The sequence below is a fragment of the Molossus molossus genome, unplaced genomic scaffold (assembly GCF_014108415.1).
Source record: "Molossus molossus isolate mMolMol1 unplaced genomic scaffold, mMolMol1.p scaffold_m16_p_21, whole genome shotgun sequence".
Classification (NCBI taxonomy): Eukaryota; Metazoa; Chordata; class Mammalia; order Chiroptera; family Molossidae; genus Molossus; species Molossus molossus.
The window spans coordinates 16,449,761-16,471,036 of record NW_023425357.1 but is presented as its reverse complement, the minus strand read 5'-3'; positions in this window follow the sequence as shown (position 1 = coordinate 16,471,036).

Genomic DNA, 21,276 nt, shown 5'->3' with positions numbered 1-21,276 from the left:
CTCTGTGCAGGCTCCAGGGCACGCCCCACTCTGCGGCCAGTGACGTGCTTCTCTGGTTCCTTCCTGCATCCTCGCGGGACCCCGAGGACAGGGCCAGGCCGTGCTTGATGGCAGCAAGCGCCCAGTGTGCGCTTGTGGGCACAAAACCAGATGTTGCGAATGGCGGAAAGAGCATTCCAGAAAGCAGCTATGCCATTCCCAGGAAGAGCAGGTATTAAATTCTTTCCCTTTCCTAAAGACCTATTTTTACATCTTTCGCTTCAATCTCTGCAGGTGAGCACGTATAGTTACTGCCAAAGCTATGGGTGAGCAGAAAGGTGAACCGTGTTTCAGATCCTCATTAACCACTAGGAGTGATACTGGGGTTACTGAACCAAGCTCCTCGGCGGAGACGCCCAGACTGCACGGGGCAGAGCTTCTGTATGGGAAACTGACGTTGTTACCGCCCTCCTGTCAACCAGTGAGACTTTGCTGCCTTGTCTTAATCTTACTGAAGCATGATGTGTAATTGTGATGAAGTGGTTGGAGGGAAAGCCACTGAAACTAATTTCCAGAGAGTCCTGTGCAGGTGGGAAGAGGGGGCAACATGCTGTTTAAAGGCGCTACTGCGTCTGTGATGGGGTCCAGTCTGACCAAGTCAACTTTTTATATTTTTTTAGTGATTTTTAGAGAGAGAGGAAGGAGAGGGAGAGAGAGAAGAAATACTGATGAGAGAGAACATCGACTGGCCGCCTCCTGCACACTCCCCACTGGGGACTGGGCCCACAACCTCGGCATGTGCCCTGCCTGGGAATCAAACTGGCGACCTCTTGGTGCAGGGGTCCACGCTTAACCACGGAACCACATGGCTGGGCTCAACTTTTTTGATTTTTTTAAAAAGACACGATACATCTAAAACCTCGATAAGTTGGGGGGGGGGTCTCTATTACAAAAGAATATCTCAGTCAAAATTACCTGCTTCTCCCTGAGCAGAGGGGTCTGGAGCAGGCCCGGGCCTCACAGGCCTCCCTCTGTCCGGGCCAGTGCACCGCACAGCAGACCCGGTTCCGACCGCTTAGAGGAAGCAGCTGCGTCTCCCGCTCACACCCTCTCTCGCCGGCTGAAGGACACCGATTCAGGGAGAGGAGACACATATTCCAGGCCATTTTTCATACACTGACAAGGAGTAAATTAGGAAATCATGTAAGTACAATCCACGAGTCATTCCCTCTTATTGATCACATGTAATTTACATCTTACAAAGATGTGAATTCTTGCATTCTCACTCCACAAGGAAAACCTCAATGATTTATTCATTTCAAATGAAAAATAGGAGGTAGATGAGAAGAAGGACTTCACAGACGCGTCGTTCTCGGGGCACCGGTGCGAGGCTCTCTCGCACACCGCCCGGAGGGCTCCGTGTGCAAGTCCCTCTAATTAACAAGGTGAATCAGACGGCGGCTCTCTAATTAGTGAGCATGACAAGCCAGCGGAAGCAGGCAGGCAGACTGGTACACAGAGCTGGCCAACAAAGGCACAGCACATTCCAAGTGAAACATGCAGATTTCGTCTAAATAACGATGAAAAGTAAGGCGGTGGGGGGAAAAGAACACCTAATTTTAATGCTCACATTTCATGTGTACTCGTCATCCATTCCCAGGGAGAACTAGCTTCCTGATAAGAAAGGGTTTGTGTGGGCTCTTCGTACAACCGTTGCAGGCACAGCCTTGCTTGAAACATACTGTTTCTTTGCTTGAAATAAGAATCCACGTCTTCATTTGGGACTTATGGTCAATTTGTGTGTTTTAGTCCAGAGAGGACCACATGTCATTTTTCTTTATTCCTCGTTCTGCCTAAACATGGAGCCGTCTGATGGGAAATACTCTTCGGAGACTCACTGGGGGGTGCTCGGTCCCTCAGGACACACTGCAAGGAGCCCCCAAGGGGCAGAGATGAGTGGAAACTCTCCAAAAAGGGGCAGAGCCCAGACAGGGCCACATCTGGTCACCAGTCTGGCCTCAAGGTAAGCCTAGGCTGCAGCTGGACACGGGCCTGGCGCACTGGCCATTTGCCCTGGTTTTACGTGTCTTTGCTGACCTGCCAGCAATGCTTAGCTAGTCTTTCTGAGCACACTCAGCAGCTGGGAAGGTATGCGAAGGGCACTGCCTGGTGGAGACAGCCTGTAGTCACCCATAGGACGACTGTGTGTTGGTGGGGACACCGCCATTTGCATCTACCTGCTGTCAATGACTCCAGAAGACATGGCCACACCAGAAGACACGGCCACACCAGAAGACACGGCCACACCAGAAGACACGGCCACACCTTAGAGTCCGGTAGATTTGACTTCGCTGAGCACTGTGAATGATCTCTGCGTCCTTTCTATTCCATCAGCTTTCAGTGCAGCTCAAAAGGTGTCTTGGTTTTTTTCTGTAGAGACCAGTTGTTAGATAGATGTTAAAAAGTCTTGTGAAGCCCTGGCCAGTTTGGTTCAACGGTTAGAGCATCGGCCCGCGGTCCACAGAGACCCAGGTTCAGTTCCCACTAAGGGCACCTACCTCGGTTGCAGTTTGAACCCAGCCCCGGTTGGGGTTGCGTGGATGGCAGCTGGTCGATGTGTCTTTCTCACATCGATGTTTCTCTTTCTCTCTTCCTCCCTCTCTTCCTCTCGCTCTATCTGAAGATGAATGCAAAAATGTCCTCGGGTGAGGATAAAAGAAAAAAAAGCCTTGTGAATGGGGAACATACTGTCTCAGATGCAGATACAACACATAAGTATCACACCAGCTCTGTTCCAAACACCGTGCTGGGCATGTCCTCTGGAGCATGACGTAATCTCTATAAAACCACTACATTATAGTCAGAGAAACGGGCCATGGGGAGGATGAGGAAGTGTGCCCTGGGTCCTTCAGCTAGAAAATGCCACTGGAAGCAGTCAGTGAGGTCCTCTCCTCCCCCCTCCCCTCCTTCCTAAGATCTTCCCCAGCTCTTGACTGGCAGTCAGAAGATGTCACTTCTTAAGACTCACAGCCCTTCTCCGTGAAGGCCGGTCGCAACTCTAAGACCCGTGAGCAAGTCAACAGCTCTTTGCAATGGACAGTCATCCTGCCGCTCTCTGGGAGAAATAAGAATAAGTTCGTTCATGTGGGGACCCTTGTAAGGGCGCCCTTCCCCTCCCCCACACCATTGCTCTCCCTGAAAGACTGAACCTAGTAAAAGATTAGTTCAAGGCAGATATAGGTGTGAAAGACCCGCAAAGTCATCATAAAGGAGGGACCAGTCCCAAGAAGACAAAGGGAAGCTGTGGCCAATGGAGAGGCCACGCGTGCACCCCATCCACGGCAACGGGGGCTCCCCCCTGCCTGTGCCTGGCAGCTCCCAGTTTACGTTTTCTGTGGGTTTTTCTCTGTATCCAATTAAACAGCCCTCCACACACCCTCTCCTCTCTCTTCAATCCTTCATTCACAATTGGATCATCTCTCACGTTAAGCACACACTCAACATTTCGAGCTTCCAGCACACACTGGCCCACAAGGACGGCGGTGGCCCGGGGAGAGGCAGGGCAGGTGTGTCACCCAGCTTCTCCCCTGCGCTCCTGCACTTCTCCAGCAGGTCTGCCTGTGGCAGCCTTCGCAGGCCACCTCCTGCGCCCACTCTTCCACGAAGCTTACCCGATGGTCCTCCGTCCCAGCCCCTCGACAGAACGCCTCCCTCCTCCGCATCCATAGGGGTCTGAGGGCACTTTCTGAGACATTTATACCATATTGTCATCCATGCCGCAGAACAAGACTGCGCTTTCAGCTGAGCAGAGCCGGGCTCAGATTCTGCCTCTGACCGGTTCTGGCCACGACACCCTTATTTACATCCTTGAGTTTCTGTTTCTTTAGCTGGAAAAGGTAAAAAACATCCTCCTACCTTGAAGAGTTGTTCAGCCCTGGCCGCTTTGGCTCAGTGATTAGAGTGTTGGCCCATGGACCAGAGAGTCCCGGGTTCAGTTCCCACTAAGGGCATGTACCTCGGTTGCAGTTTGTCCCCGGCCCCGGTTGGGGTCGTGTGGGTGGCAGCCACTCGATGTGTCTCTCTCACATCAATGTTTCTCCCCCCCACCCCTCCTGCTCTATCTGAAGATAAATGCAAAAATGTCCTCGGGTGAGGATAAAAAATTAATTAATTAATTAATTAAGCTATTATCTGGCTTCCTGGGGTGTTGGGTGTCTGTCGTACAGTGGGTGCTAAGGGGCACTTTAACAAAAACTCTTCCTTTTGGGGACTGCCTAGTATAATGAAAAGATGAGGGATGTATTTGAACACGGCTTCTGTCAGGTACCAGCGGCAGGCAGGTCACTCACGAACTAGCTGTGACCTTGTGCAGGACACCAAATCTGAGCGTCCGTTTTCTAACTTGTGCAGTGGGGTCAGCGACACCCAACTCACAGGTGTGCTCTAAGGAAGCGGTGGGTGCTGGAGCCCCCTGCACAGAGTCACCCCATAAATGTCACTCAGAACGTCGTCTCCTTCGTCTGCGTGTGCCTGGACCTGATAAAGAATTTGAACAAGAAACCCGTTTTCAACAAATAGATATTTGTGGAAGGAACGAGAAGAGAAAAGGTGTGATAGATGCATGTTTTTTTTGCAATTTTTTCCTTTATGGCTTTGGACAAGCCTCTTGCCCTTTCGCAGTCTTAGCATTTTCAATCTACAAAACAGGAAAAAAGATGTCACCTCATTGGATTGCTTCCAGAATTAATACTTTAAAAAATGTAAGTCTAGAAAAAAAAAAAAAGTACATCAAATTATGGTACAAGGACCATTTCAGAAATTTAGTCAATTAGTTCAACTGGAGTGTATGTTATACATAAAAGCATATATTACATTGATTATAATGCCATGTTTTCACTTGATCAAAATTTGATGATCATTTTTTGGCTTGCTCTCAAACGTTTCTGCCGTTTACCTGGGGAGGTGAGCCATCTGAGGTCATTCACGACACCTGTTTTTGCACTAACGGTGTAAATTTTTAAGTTTCACTTTAAAATTTGCACAACATATTTTTGTGTGTGCGAATAGTTTAAAATATCTGAACTTTCTTACTGGAAAGTTAGTATGTGGTTAAAAATTCCAAAGTAATATATTTTCAGGGATTTGCAAAGCATTAAAATAAATAAATCTACTGATGTTTGGAGGAGAATGGTAAACACCCATTTCAGTAAATTATAATTTGTTTTAAGGGATATCTTTTGGTGCTGATGCCTTCCATATGCATAGCCTAAAATGTTTATTTTATCTGAAAAAAACAAAACTACAAAACCAAAAAACTAAAAAGCACTGGACAACATTCACCCAACCCTGTAGAACATGGTCCCTGCTGGGAGGAATTTCCCCAGCCAGGGATTCTCCTAGGGCCACGCCAACTTTATATTCTTAGTTGTTGGGGAAGGTCAACAGAAGATGTGACGAGCAGTTTGACCCGTGAGCAGGACCCTAGCAGCTGGAGGCTCTCCACCCCCTCCCTTGTGCCTGCCTGTTTCCAGGAAGCTGCTCCAAGGAGAGAGCCCCGAGTCCGAAATGTGCTGAGAACATCTGAACCGGTGTGTGCCTGACATTACCCCAGCTAAGGCCCCCTGGATACATGACTGAGCCCAGGCTCAGGTGCCGGCAACAGGTAATGTCGGGGACCAGGGCTAAAGGGTGAATCATAATTAACAGCTTGAATTCAGAGTTCCCTGGTGAAAAGTCTGGCACAGGGTGGATTCGTTTCCCAGGGCTTCCATTTAAAAATCCCACAGACTGGGTGGCTTAAACAACACATTTCTTTTCCCCAGGTTTGGAGGTTAGAAGTTCGAAATCAAAGCATCAGCAGGATTGGGTCCTGGAAGGGCTGTGAGCCTGTTTCGGGCCGGTCTCCTCGGTTCTGACAGCCTCAAGCGCTCTTTGGCTCATAGATGGTGTTCTCTCTGTATCTTCACATCCTCCTCCCTCTGCGCCTCCGATTTTCCCTTTCTGTAAAGACACCAGTCAAAATGGATCATCTTAACTTGAGCATCTGAAAAGGCCCCGTTTCCAAACAGGGTCACATTCACAGGTACTGGGGATTAGGACTTCAGCATTTTGGGGGACACAATTGGACCCATAACACAGGGGAAACTGCTGGGTCTCTGATGTAGAAATCAACTCTCCAAGGCTGTAGCTGGGCAGGACGCTGTGTGGCTTCCTGCTCTTGCCAGGCCGCCCAGGGGGCAGCCAGCAGCACCACCGCAGGGCAGGGTCTGCCCATCGGTGGCCCTACGAGCTTGGGAGCCCACATATGGAAAGTACATCTATCTTTCAGGGGCTGAGTTCCACCAGGCGAGCTCTCGGTGCTGCTGCAAGAAGTCAGCCTGCCCATGTATCGATAGAGGGACCACTCACAGGGGAGGAGGATGCTTAGGTCTACACACCTTGCACATCCTCCTCCAGATGAAGAGCAACGTTGGGGAGAGTGGGGGTTATGTGTTTTGGAGCAGCATAGCTTGGTCTCCATCGCCACAGGAGGGCCAGCCTGCTCAGGGTGAGGTGTGCCAGGGTTCCCTGGGGAGTGCCTGGAGGTCTCCCTCCCTGCCAACTCCAGTGGGCTAGTCGTGCTCCTAAGAGAGAAATCTCTGTTCAGAAATGCCCAGAAAACTTCCTGTTGACAAGCTGACTCTGAAGAACGCAGCTTTGACCCAATTCCTATAGACCTCATCACTCAGCTCCGAAGTCACTCTCTTCTCCCTCATTGCTAGGTTCGTAGGGTACCTCCCCATGGTCCCCAACTACAAATCCACCGCCTTCCTAAGAACATATTTGCCTTACTTTGTTCTTTCTTTAAAAATAAAGCCCAACCTTCTGACTACGGTCCTGTATTCGGTTCTCCTCCTCGACATGGTCTGTTGCTCCCCCCTCACAAGCAGGGCTGGACCTGACACACTCACCCAGGGCCTCACGGCAGGCTCTGAGCGCAGCTGGTCAGGAGGAGCAGTTCATAAGTGCAGTGAGCACCGAGGTTGGAGGAACACAGATGTGGCCAAGAAGCAAGCAAGTGCTGGAAGAATTCTCTTTTTTGGACAGGGACAGCTGTAGCTCCTGAAAAAAAAAAAGATCTGCAACTAGATCATTCTGCTTGTGCTGCGCAAGATTCAAACAGGTCACTGTCAAGTATACCTCAATAAAGCTGGGAAAATAAAATAAATAAAAAGAAACTTGACTATTAAGAGCAAACAATACCAAGTAGATCACTGATTTTTCCAAAGGACAAAACAACTAAATGCACAATGAAAAACAAGTCTTACTCTAAGATCAATAAGACACATCTCTATTAAAATACAATTATTTGATGGCAAGTGAATATTAATGGCATTAGTCATGCTGCAACTTAGAAAACCACTTTAAAATCAGCATTTAGAATGAGGTGTTGCAATCGTGGAAATAAATATCTAAATGACTTCTTACCAAATATGAAGAGATTCCTTTAATCTAGTCTCCATCTCAATCTTTATAGTATTGTTGAATACAGTTAGCACCTGATTCCCGCCTTAAGCTCAGACTAAGTTCCCATTTACATCTCTGACACCTGTCTACGGCCTACTTGACTTGTCTGACACATTCTTCAGATGCTAGGAGGACCCTCTGTAGTAGAGAGATTTCTTACCCTTAACATTTGGGGGCATTAGTAGATTTTTAGGAGGTCTGACATGTGACTAGAATCTCTGGCAAAAAAAAAGGTGCAAAAGCCATTAATATAGAATTATCACTACTTATTATAATTTAAAGAGCCCCCAGCCCTGGTTGAAGTGGCTCAGTTGGTTGAGCATCGTCCCGTGCACCGAAAGGTCACTGATTTGATTCCCAGCCAGGGCACATGCCCAGGTTGCAGGATCCCCAGTCGAGGTGCTTGTGGGAGGTGACTGATTGATGTTTCTCTCTCTCTCCCTCTCTCTCTCTTTCTGTGTGTGTGTGTGTATGTGTTTGTATGTGTGTGTCTCCCTCCCTCTCTTTTCCTCTCCCTCTCTAAAAAATCAATAAAAATATTTTTTTATAAAGGAAGAGCTCCCCGGGGGCCCAAGTCCTTCTGATTGAGGCCCAAAATTTAAAAAATAAAATAAAAAGAAGAGTCCCCCCAATAGGTATATTTTTAAACATTTTAAGAGTGTCAGTGATGTTTGTGCATAACAGCAGAAGCTGCACAGCAGATAAACATGCCCTTCACCCTGTCCCCATTGAAATGGCAAATTCTACAATCAAGACAAAGGATGCAGAAAACGAAGGAGAAGCCATGGCAGTTGGAAATAAGAGTCTATATGATCTCCCCTGTGAAGAGAACAACAAAGAACTCTGAACTAACAAAAAGGCATGGAAGTTAAGAGCCTGGGACGTCTGAGTAATGTAATCCTGGGTTTCAATCCCAGCTTCCCTCCTTCACCCTCATTACTGCTCCCTAATTATTATCAACTTCAGCTTTATCGTCTGCAAAATGAGACTAATTATAGTGTTGTTAAAAGAATTTAATGAGGCAATGCCTCCAGAGTGCTTAGTACAGTGCCCGGTACATAGTAAAATGTTTTCAATTTTTAGCTCTACTCATAAGCACACCAATTGTGGAGCCTGCTCTGCAGCCCCGCCCAGGCACAGAAGCAGATTTGAAGCCCCACCTACTGTTGAAAAAAGCCCTTGGTCCAGCCCAGCCTAGGGCTAGAACTACTGCATGCCGCATCCAATAGTCCTACTTATAGAAGCACCTGAGCAGAGAGCCCAGCCAGCAGCTCTGTCCACACACAAGCCAAGCCAGTGGCCTTCTCTGGCAAGGAACTCAGAGCACTTTGGCCTGATTCAGTTCCCAGCCAAATCAAGACTTGGAGCCTGTTTTGCCACCTCGCCTAAGCAAGAAATTGGGTTCATGGCTCCACCTATAGCTGATTATAGCCTCCAGCCCTACCCAACCCCCCCTCCCTCGTCTGTCTCCCTCTTAAAGAAGTTTAGTGAACTACAAGAATACACAAACAACTAACAAAATTAGGAAAACAATGCATGACCAAAAGAGAAGTTCAGCAAAGAAATAGAAACCACCAAAAACATCAAACAGAAATCCTAGAGCTGAAGAATACAATGACTATAAATTAGAGAGCTTCAATATCAGACTTAACCAAATAGAAGAAAGAATCAGTGAACTAGAAGATAGGTAATTGAAATTATCCAGTCAGAGGAGCAAAAAGAAAAAAGGATGAAAAAGAGTGAAGAAAGCCTACATTCCAGGGGACTAATGGGATTCCATAGAGCAGTGGTTCTCAACCTTCCTCATGCCACGACCCTTTAATACAGGTCCTCATGTTGTGGTGATCCCCAACCATAAAATTATTTTCGTTGCTACTTCATAACTGTAATTTGCTACTGTTATATCTTAGGCGATCCCTGTGAAAGGGTCATTTGACCCCCAAAGGGGTTGCGACCCACAGGTTGAGAACTGCTGTTATACAATTTACTAAATGATCACCCCAACAAATCTTGCACCCATCTGACACCACGTATAGCCGTTAGAATACTATTGACTATATTCTCCATGCTGCACTCCACAGCCCAGTGACTACCCTGCAACAACCAACCTGCACCTTCCAATCCCTCTACCCACCCACCCCCTACACCCCCATCCAACAACCACCAAAATGCTCTCTGCATCCATGAGTCTGCCTCTGCTCTATCCACTCATCTATCCTGCCTTCTAAATTCAATTGTTGATAGATATGCATTTATTGCTATTTTATTGTTTATATTTTTTATATATTTTTCTTCTTCCTGAAGACTATTAACATTTCTTGTAATTCTGGTTTGGTGGTGATGAAGATCTTTAGCTTTTTCTTCTCTGGGAAGCTCTTTATATGTTCTTTGATTCTAAATGATAGCTTTGCTAACTATAGTAATCTTGGTTGTAGGTCACTTTTCATCATTTTGAATATTTTATGCCAATCCATTCTGGCCTGCAAAGTTTCTGTCAAGAAATCAGTTGACAGCTTATGGGAGCTTCCTTGCAGGTAACTAACTGCTTTTCTCTTGCTGCTTTTAAGATTCTCTCTTTGTCTTTAATCTCTGGCATTTTAATTATGATGTGTCTTGGTGTAGGCCTCTTTGGGTTCATCTTGTTTGGGACTCTCTGCACTTCCTGGACTTGTATGTCTAATTCCTTCACCAGGTTAGGAAAGTTTTCTGTCATTTTCTCAAATAAGTTTTTGATTCCTTGCTCCCTCTCTTCTCCTTCTGGAACCTTCATGATGTGAATGTTGGTACCCTTGTCCCAAAGGTTCCTTACACTATCCTCATTTTTTTTTTTAATTCTTTCTTCTTTTTGCTGTTCTGATTGGGTATTTTTTGTTGTTGTTGTTGTTGTTTGTTTGGGGTTTTGTTTTGTTTTTGCTTTCTTATATTCCAAATTGCTGGCTTAATTCCCTGCTTCATCTACTCTACTGTTGATTCCCTGTAAATTATTCTTCATTTCAGTTAGTGTATTGTTTGTTTCTGACTGGTTCTTATTTATGGTTTCCATGTTCTTTTTTATGCTGTTGAAGTTCTCACTAAATTCACTGAGCATTCTTATAATCAGTGTTTTGAATTCTGCGCCTAGTAGATTGCTAGTTTCCGTTTTAATTTTTTTCTGGAGTTTTGTTCTGTTCTTTCATTTGGAACAATTTATTTGTCTACTAATTTTGGTTGCCTCCCTAGTTTGTTTCTATGTACAGTGGAACCTCAGTTCTCAAACTTAATTTTTTTCCAGAAGGCTATTTGAGAAGCAATTTGTTCAAAAACTGAATCATGTGTTCCTATTAGAAATAATGTCAATTGAATTAATTCATTCCAGACCCCCAAATGCTTCCTTGTTTTACTTTTTTTATATATAGTGCATGTCAAATGTACTGTTTAATCTATAAACACTTTAAAAACAAAAAGGACATGAAATATAAATGAAAATTGGAAAAGGTAATAAAATATACAGTTAAAAATGAAAATTTAGCCCTGGCAGGTTTGGCTCAGTGGTTAGAGTGTTGGCCCATAGACCAGAGAGGCCCAGGTTTGGTTCCCACTAAGGGCACATTCCTTGGTTGTAGTTTGTCCCCGGCCCTGGTTGGGGTTGTGTGGGTGGTGACCAGTCGATGTGTCTTACATCCATGTTTCTCTCTCTCTCTCTTCCTCCCTCTCTTCCTGCCATTCTATCTAAAGATAAATGCAAAACAAAACAAAAAATTTTCCTCCAGAGAGGATTTAAAAAAAAGAAAATTTATGTACACATTAGAACTTACCTTTAATACTGAGAGCTATGATGACTGAATATGGAGAGGAGGGACGGAGAGATGTTATTGTTTGGAAAGGGAGTCCCCTCCCATAAAAATATCAGGTAGCTGTTTTTCTGGGGTCTTTTGTCTCTTTGCTCCACTAGAATTTGCTTCAGGCTCACTGGGCTTCTGTCTCACTAAAAACCTATCCAATGATGTTTGCTTTTGCCTGCATTTTAACACTTGCCTGAGGTAAAACACTGCATTGTCATTGAATAAGTTTATCGCATGGTTTGCTACTTCCTTGTCAGGGTGATCTTTCTCAATAAAACCTTGCATTTCTCCATATTTCGCAAGCATTTCCTTGATTAGTGAAATAGAAATTTCATCGTATCCTCCTTTCCCTCCTCCTCCTCTGAAGAGATCTCCTCACCTACCGTCTGCTGCTGTTTCCTCTGAAGGTCTTGGAGCTCCTCGGTGGTCAGCTCAATGTTGTGAGCCTCCACCAACTCCTCCACATCATCATCCACCTCTAAGCCCCTGGACTTGCCCAGAGACACAGTATCCTCCACAGCAGACACAGGCTCATCCTCAAAGCTCTCAAAGTCTCTTTTAGCAACAGACTCAGGCCACAATTTCTTCCAGCTGACTACATGGTCTTGAAAGATATTTCCCCCCAGCCTTTGTCTATGAGCCTCAAGCAAGTGAGGATATTAAGGCGCTCCTTCCAGAACTCCCCGAGGGTTAAATTAGTTTCAGACATCACCTCAAAAGACCTCTGAAACAACGTCGAGTTTCTTAAAATTAGAAATGACCTGCTGGTCCATGGGCTGGATGAAAGCTGTGCTAGGTAGCAAAAACCTAACAGTAATGAAGCTGTACTCCTCCACCAACGAGGCCTTCCAGCCTAGAGGATGGGCAAAACATTGTCCATTACAAGAAGTGCCCTGAGTGGCGACTGTTTTCCCTGGAGGCATTTCTTTACACTTGGGACAAGCACTTCATGAATCCACTCAATAAAAAATTGCCTGGTTAGCCAAGCTTTGCTATTAGCCCTCCACATCACATTCAATTCGTTTTGTGAGACATTATTTTCCTTGAAAACCAGCAGGTTTTCAGAATGGTAGATGAGTAGGGGCTTCGATGTAAAGTCCCCACACACATTCTTACGTGATAGCAATATCAGCCTGTCCTTCATTGGTCTGTGTCCTTAGCATTTTCTTCCAGAAGAGGCCTGTCTCATTTGAACCCGTTGGAGAACTAATCCATAGGCCTCTACACATATTTTTGAAATTCGGTCATGAAATGATTAGCAGCTACTTTGTTAGAACCGGCAGCCTCCTCCATGCTCACTACACCATGAATGCCACTTCTTTTCTTAAATGTATCAAACCCTACTAGCTTTAAATGAATCATTTTCATCACTCATTCCAGAGGTGCCTTTCAGGAAGTCAGTATGAAACATCTTCCCCTTTTCACATATCACTGTCTCTGAAATGCTATCACTGGCAAAAATGCTTTTCATTTATCCAAATCAACAATTTTTCTACCTCTTCAATTGCCTGCAGTCATTGTTTCGTGAGCATTTTCACACCCTTAGCAACATCAGCTCTCCTGGTGGCCTCTTTATGTCTTAAAGTTGTGCTAATCATCGATTTCACCATGCCATACTTGGTAGCCAGATCAGACACGTGAACCCCTCTATCATACTTTGCAATTATGTCTTTTTAAAGCTCCATCATTGTTCTCACAACTTTCCTTTTCACTTTGCTGCTTTCAATCACCATAGGACCCATGATGACTTAGTGTACATATTTAATAATGATAATAAGCAGCAACATAAGCAAAAAAAAGAAAAGAAAGAAAGAAAAAATATTCACGGCACAATTTCCTGAGATGTTAAGGTGAGGTTTAGCGGTCAACTGACTAATACTTGCGCATTCCCTCCTTTGTTTGTTGCCTAAAAGATGTGCCACTGATCATACAGGTATCAGCATGGAAGTGTTGTCAGGATGAGAAAACAAAGTTTTATTTGACAACTGAGATATTTTCTCTGTGAACAACTAGTTGAGAACTGAATTATTCAACATGAGAGAAGTTCAAAAACCAAGGTTTGACTCTATTAGGTAGAGCCGTTATGTCTCCCGGACTTGGTACAGTGGCAAAATTAAGAAGGTATTTTGTAGGGTTCCATGGCACAGCCTCCCCAATCACCCAAGCTGACACTCCAGATGTGCCCCACCCTGTGTCAACTTTGTACACCGGCCTATTATAGTTGAGCCTTGATTGCTATTGGCACATCAATGAGAGGGATTTACCCCCAGGCAGATCAGCTGCATGGACTGGCTGTGACCACCAACCGCGTACTGTGGAGGATCAGCTATGCAGGGGCCCACCCCACAGAGCAGTACTTACTTCAGTGGGGCGCTGGTGCCTGCTGAGTCTGTCCCTTGAGTGCGATGCTTGTAGAGGCAGCTGGGTGGTGCTTCAGGGTGATCTGAAGCTGTCCACCAGGTGCACTGGCTCTGGGGTCTCCCAGGAGTTTCAGGCCAAAGTTAGCTGCTGCCTGTGTTCTGCCCAAGGCCACCCAGCAAGAGCTACAAAGTGATCTGCAGATGGCTGCTACTTGTGCTGGGCTTGGAGGTGTCCAGGTAAGGCCAAGCTGTGAACCAAGGCCAGCTGCTACTAGTGTTGGGCCTGGGGCTACTTAGTGAGTGGCGCAGGGCATGCTGAGACCAGATGCTGCTTGTTTGAGAGAATGTAGGAAAGTCAGAAACATGAGCCAAGACAGGCCATCTGTATTGAAGAGCTACTGGAAATAGCTTGTGTGCCTCCACAAGTTGGGTGGGACAGGGCCTCATGGAATCACCAGGGCAGGGCTAACAGCCTTAGTCAGGTTGACAGAGACTCAGATATGACACCTGCCTGCTGGCTTTGGCAGGCAGGGGGTGGGTGTCTCAGAAAAGGAACAATGGCCTCTGCCAGCATTTTTATCTGGCAGAAAGCTTCCCCTCCAGCTCTCATCCTGATGCCAGACAATTCAGTTCCTCCCTGTATGTCCCTGGTTCCTTTAAGCTGCTGCACCAACACTGGAGCTCCGGGGGAGTGAGTCCATGTGCGGGCCCTTTAAGAGGAAATGCCTGGGACTCCAGAAGCATTCTTCTCACTCAGCCACAACCCACCTTGGTTTTTACAGCCAGAAGTGATGGGAACTTCTCTTCATGGCACTGGAACTCTGAGCTGGGGGGTCTGGTGTGGAGCTTGGAGTCCTCGCTCCTCACAGGGGACCTCTACAGCCAAAATATCTCTCCTAATTTTTATCTGCCATGCATGGGTGTGGGACCAAACTGTTCTGTGTCTCCGCCCCTCCTGCCAGTCTTGATGTGGTTTCTTTAAGAGCCCTGGTTGTATAACTTTCATTCACCTAGATCTCAGGTGGTTCTGAACGATAGTTGTTCTGTAGTTTAGTTGTAATTTCGATGTGGTCATAGGAGGATGCAAATACCGCATTTACCTATGCTGCCGTCTTGACCGAAAGTTTGTCGAGGCTGTAAATCTTTAATAATTTAGCGATTATTTTCTATTCGAATATTATTTCTGTCACATTCTCTATCCTTTCCTTGGAATCTAATTATATATATATTGAACTTTCTCACTATATCTATATATCTCTTATCCTTTGTTCTGTATTTCCCCTTCTCTCCCTAAGTCATTCCGAGTATTTTCTCTTGATTTACCATCTAACACCTTGTTACTCAGAAGCAGCATGGGCATAATCTGGGAGTTTGTTTGAAATGCGGCACCTCAGCCCTAACAAGGCCTACTGAATCATTGATAAAAGAGCATTAATATGTCCAACTATACTTGCAGATTTGTATATTTCTTTTTGCAGTTCTATCAGTTTTTGTTTCGTATATTTTAAAGCATTGCTATTTGGGCAACTAAACATTTAAGATAGCCATTTCTTCTTGTTTAAATGACAATTTTACCATTATGAAATGACAATCCATGTTATATATTTTTTTAATTTTTATTTATTGATTTTAGATGGGGGGGGAGATTTGTTGTTCCACATATTTATGTATTCATTGGTTGATTCTTGTATGTGCCCTGACCAGGGATCAAACCTGCAACTTTGGCATATTGGGATGATGCTCTAACCAACTGAGCTACCCAGCCAGGGCTCTGTTATTATTTTTTTATCTGAAATCTATTTTGTCTGATATTAATATACCCACCCCAATTTTCTTTCAACTAATGTTAGCATGGTATATTTTTTTCATTCTTTTATTTCTAACCCATTTGTGTCTTTATATTTGAAGTGTTTCTAGTAAACAACATATAGTTGGATCTTGCTTTTTTATCCACTCTGAGACTCTGCCTTTTAATCAAGGTCTTTGATCATTTATGTTTAATGTGATTGTCGATATGATTAAATTAAAGTCTATCATGTTGCTACTTTTTTCTATTTGCTTTCTGTTCTTTGTTCCCTTTTTCTTTTTTTTTTCAATTTTTTATTATTTATTTATTTTTTTTATTTTTTATTTTTTTATCCTCACCCGAGGATGTTTTTCCATTTTTGTTCAGGTAGAGTGGGAGGAAGAGAGAGAGAGAACCATTGACATGAAAGGGACACATCGAGTGGCTGCCTCCCACATGACCCCAACCAGGGCAGGGGACAAACTGCAACCGAGGTACATGCCCTTAGCAGGAACCGAACCCGGGTCTCTTTGGACCGCAGGCCAAAGCTCTAACTGCTGAGCCAAACTGGCCAGGGCTCTATTTTTTAAAATTAATAGAATGTTTTTGGTGATTTCATTTCATCTCTTTTGTTAGCTTATTAGAATAACTATTTTGTTAGAGTTTGCACTAGATTTTATAATACATATTTAACTTAACACAATGTCTTCAGATACTGTACCACTTCATATATAAGAATCTTACAATAGTACACCCCCATCCACTGACTTTATGATATCAGTGTCATACATTTAATAGAAATTGACATTACTCTGTATAATCTTTGCTTTTCTGATTATTCTATGTATTGTTTCTGCTAGCTGTTTCTTATGTTGCCTTTTTTTAATTATATATATTTTTATATGTTTTCCTTTGTTCAATTTTACTGTGTGCTCATATATATTTTTTAAATTTCACCTCGTCATTTCTTTGGGCTCATTTTCATTTGTTCTGTTTTATTGCTCTGGGGTATTACCAGAATGGGAAGATTTTATACTAAAATTTCAAATTGAGATTTTTTTTTATCCTCACCTGAGGACATTTTTTCATTTTTTTGTTCACTCGATGTGTCCCTTTCACGTCGATGTTTCTCTCTCTCTCTCTCTCTCTCTCTCTCTCTCTTCCTCTCTTCCTCTCTCCCTCTCCCGCTCTATCTGAACAAAAAAATGGAAAAATGTTCTCGGGTGAGGATAAAAAAAAAAGAAAAGAAAGAAAGGGTTTAGATAACCTGAATCTATACTAATTTTCAAAAAGTTCAAAGTCTTAAAATTTCTCACAAAAGTTTTGAACCTTTTCTGCAGAAAAACCTCAGGAAGCTAAAGTGAAGCAGCATTGTCTGCCCAGGCTTCCGTCTTCCTAACAACATTCTGAGCAGCACCAGTGTCCAGTTCTGATTTGCTTAGAAAAACAACACAGAACGGGTCAGGTCTCAATGAGTCAAGCAGATGAAGGAGGAATTTCTATGGGAGGAGCGGGTAGAACTGGGGAAGTAGGAGGAGATTTGGCCCTTTGTTCTAAACAGGATGATCGATGTATGCTAGGGTTGACCTGAATTCAATCTATCTAGTCAGTAGCATTAATCTTTACTCATACTGGCTACAAAGAACTGAACTTACGTTCTCTCCTCCGTCATAGAACTGTCTGCTAGCTGCAGTTTCATTGTCCATGACTAGAAAAGTCCAATTTGAAATATAAACCCAAAAAACACTAATATTTGGACCTAGACACCTCTCCAAACAGGACATACAAATGGCCAAGAAACATATGAAAAAAATGTTCAACGTCTCTAATCATTAGAGAGATGCAAATTAAAACAACAATGAGGTATCACTTCACACCTGTCAGAATGGCTGCCATCAACAAATCATCAAACAACAAGTGCTGGCGAGGGTGTGGAGAAAAGGGGACTCTAGTACACTGCTGGTGGGAATGCAGACTGGTGCAGCCACTATGGAAAACAATATAGTGTTTCCTCAAAAAATTAAAAATTGAACTGCCATTTGACCCAGTGATCCCACTTCTAGGAATATACCCTATGAAGCCTGAAACACCAATCAGAAAAAATATATGTACCCCTATGTTCATAGCAGCACTATTTACAATCGCTAAGATCTGGAAACAGCCCAAGTGTCTATCAGTAGATGAGTGGATAAAAAAGCTGTGGTATAGCACTGGCTGGTTTTCTCAGTGGTTAGAGCGCCAGCCTATGGACCAATGAGTCGAGGGTTCAATTCCGATCAAGGGAGGCAACCAGTTGGTGCCTCTCACATCTATGTTTCTCTCTCTGTCCCTCGCTTCCTCTCTCTCCCTCCCTTCCACTCTATCTGAACAAAAAATGGAAAAATATCCTTGGGTGAGGATGGAAAAAAAAACAAGCTGTGGTATATATACACAATGGAATACTATGCAACTGTAAGAAAGAAAGATCTCTTATCCTTTGAGATAACATAGAAGGACCTGGAGAGTATTATCCAAGTGAAATAAGCCAGTCATAGAAAGACAAGTATCACATGATCTCACTTATTTGTGGAATATAATAAACAAAATAAACTGATAAAAAAAATAGACCCAGAGACATAGAAGTAGGTTTTAGACTAACAGACCTTAGAGGAGGGAGGAGGGAAGAGATAAACCAAAGAACTTATATGCATATAAGTATAACCAATGGACAAAGACAACAATGCTGGGGGGGAGGTGGCAGGATCGGGAGGAGGGTGTCAATGGGGGGAAAGGAGAAACATCTGTAACAAAAATAAATTAATTTTAAAAAAAAAGAAACACTAAAATTCCAACTGGAAAATGAAATTCTATGCAAAGACATTAATTTTCACTGTTATTATTCCAGCTGTTATCCTGTTCATTGATATAATCTATTTATTCATAAATACATGTATTCATAGAAAAAATATGGATAATCAAACCTGATGTAATCATCTGTCTAAAGATTTTAATTTCTTCAACCTTAGAAAATTCTTAATTGCAATTATAATCCAATGGCTGGAAAATGATCTTAACTTAGCCCTAGCTAGTTTGGCTCTGCAGTTAGAGCATAGGCCAGCAGACCAAAGGGTTGAGGGTTTGATTCCCAGACAAGAGCATGTACCTGGGTTTGGGGTTTGATCCCTAGTCCCAGTCAGGTTTGTGTGAGAGGCAACTAATCAATGTGTCTCTCTCACATCAATGTTTCTCTCGCTGTCCCTCCCTCCCTTCCACTCTATCTTAAAAAAAAAAAAAAAAAAAAAATCAATGGAAAAGTATCCTCAGGTGAAGATTAACAAAAAAAAATAAAAAGAATCTTAATTTATAGTACTTTCTGCATTCGGTGAAGGTAAAATTTCTTAATTTGGTAATTTGGTACGGATTAGTATGTTTTTATGCTATGCAGTTAAAGGGTCAAAATTAATTAAGGATACATGGTATATCACTCAATTATTATGCTAATACATTTATCTGGAGGCCACTACAATGCTCCCAAAAATCTCCATAGATTTGATGACATTTAAAATTTTTGCACATTAAAATTTATGGCTTCTATACTGCTACTCACTAAAAACCAAAAGCAAATAAAGAAACCTCAACATCCAAGAAATGAACATGACAAAAGGGTGTGATCAAAGCTAAATGATGCTGAATCACAGCTTTTCACTCTGCCAATCTCCCTGAGACATCTGGCATTTTGACCCCGGCCAGTTGCCAAGACAATCTTTAAAGGAGGACTGCTTAAAAATGGATTTCTTCATCACAAGTAGCTGCCCACATCCCAGCCAACACCTCATGCCACCCTAGGTTTTTCAGGGAACACATATCTCATGAAAGCAAGAATAAGGCAACTGTTCCCGCATCATAACATGCACAGATGCGGGGCTCCCTGCTCCTGGCAAGGCCCACGCTCCAGGCTGGCATTCCGGAGCCTGTAGCAATAAAACCTCACTACACCTGTGTTCCCAGTGGAATACCAGTATAAGCATGGTTTTCTTCTTTTGCATATCCAGAAATTAAGGTCACTCCCAACACAATGCAGGCGCCCTAACTTAACTTTTATTAGTTATTGTAGTAAAACGGATCACCTGGTATCCTTGAGCATTCTGCTTAATCTCTCTGAGCCCCCGCTCCCTCATCTGTAAGACTGAAATCAGCCTCGCAGACTTGTAGGAAAGTTCATGACAGGAGTGTGGACTTCACCAGAGGCCACGTGATACCCTGTGTTCCTAAGGGAGCCTAGATTCCTGCTGTGGCTGTCTACGGCGTGAGCCCTTCCACTTGTGCCCTGAGCCCTGGAACTTGACCCTGCTATAATTCTTTCTAGGTGAGGTAGGACCAGGACTCCCCAGGGAGGTAGTAGAGGGAGGAAGTTGCTTAGAACATCTAAATGCTAGAAGCCCAGCCTGGAGAAGGAGTACTTGACTAGAAGGGTGAAATACACTGTAATGCTGTTCAAGAAACAGGGGAAAGAGCAGTGAGTGATGCCACCTGGGAAAAAAGGATGGAGTCTGGCCAGTGTGGCTCCGTGGTTGAGCATCAACCCATGCACCAAGAGGTCACGGGTTCAATTCCCGGTCAGGGCACATGCCCAGGTTATGGGCCTGATCCCCAGTGGGGGGTATGCAGGAGGCGGCCAATCGATGTTCTTTCTCATTGACGTTTCTCTGTCTCTCTCCCTTTCTAAAATCAATAAAGATAAAAAAAATTTTTTAAGAAAAAAGGATAGAAAGTGGCGGCCCTTAGGAATGACGTGTAGTATGAAAATGGGACATGATGTAGAAGCAAGCAGCTAACACTCTCGAGTACACTGAACATTTCTATACTTCTCCAATACGAGAAAAAAGGATGTGGGGAGAAGATTAGACTCACCTTGTGAGAAAGGAATTCACAGCTTAATGTTGTTGTCTAGGAAACATGCTCCCCTCTTTGGAAAATATTTATATTTCAAAGAATTTCTGTGTCGGGTTTATCTATAAGCCCAGGCAGAGGTGAAGGTGAATACAAATTAGAGATACAGTGTCTGTTCTCCACCATAATATGACCCACGGCAAGGCAGGGGATCCTCTAGTGATAAAACCACAGTGCCCAGACCAGGAAAGGGCATAACCTCAGACCAAACATTCTCACAGCAACTGACAGAAGCCCTAATGTGAAAGTCCAGTGTAAAGATAGTTATTCTGTGCAGCTATATTGTTGCATGTCTAAAAGGGTTCTTTCTGTAGTGCCTGTAGCTTTACTTTATTACTGCATAATCATAAGCATAAGGAGAAAACCCACTACATCTTTTGGGGTGTCATCCACCCCTAAGATAAAGGTGAACTCCTAACAGCCATGTTTGTGCCACATGACCAGGCTCTCTGGCCATTACTGGCTGGGCCAGGAGCTGACACATGTCCAGATGAGGCAATCTGATGCTGAGAACAAGAGGCGAGTTCGGCCTGGACTCTTTCTTTGAATGTCAGAACAGAAACCTAGAAACGGGGGCATGTCTCTCACAGCCTCTGAGGCAGTAAGAGAAGAATGAGGCCAACTCGCCAAGAGAAGTCAAGACAAAAGACGTGGAAAGAGGAAGAGAACGTAGGTACAAAGGGTCCTGATGGATCCTGGTTCCAGTCCTTCCTGAGGCCTGAGGTTCAGCACATGGCCTATCTCTGGACTCGGGTTAAATGGCCTTCAGTTGTACAATGAATGTAGTTCCCTCTGTTTACTCACGCTAGCTTGTACTTGTTTATATTACTTGACACTAGGAGTCTTTTTTTTTTTTAATCCTCACCCCAGGATATTTTTCTCTTTATCTTCAGAC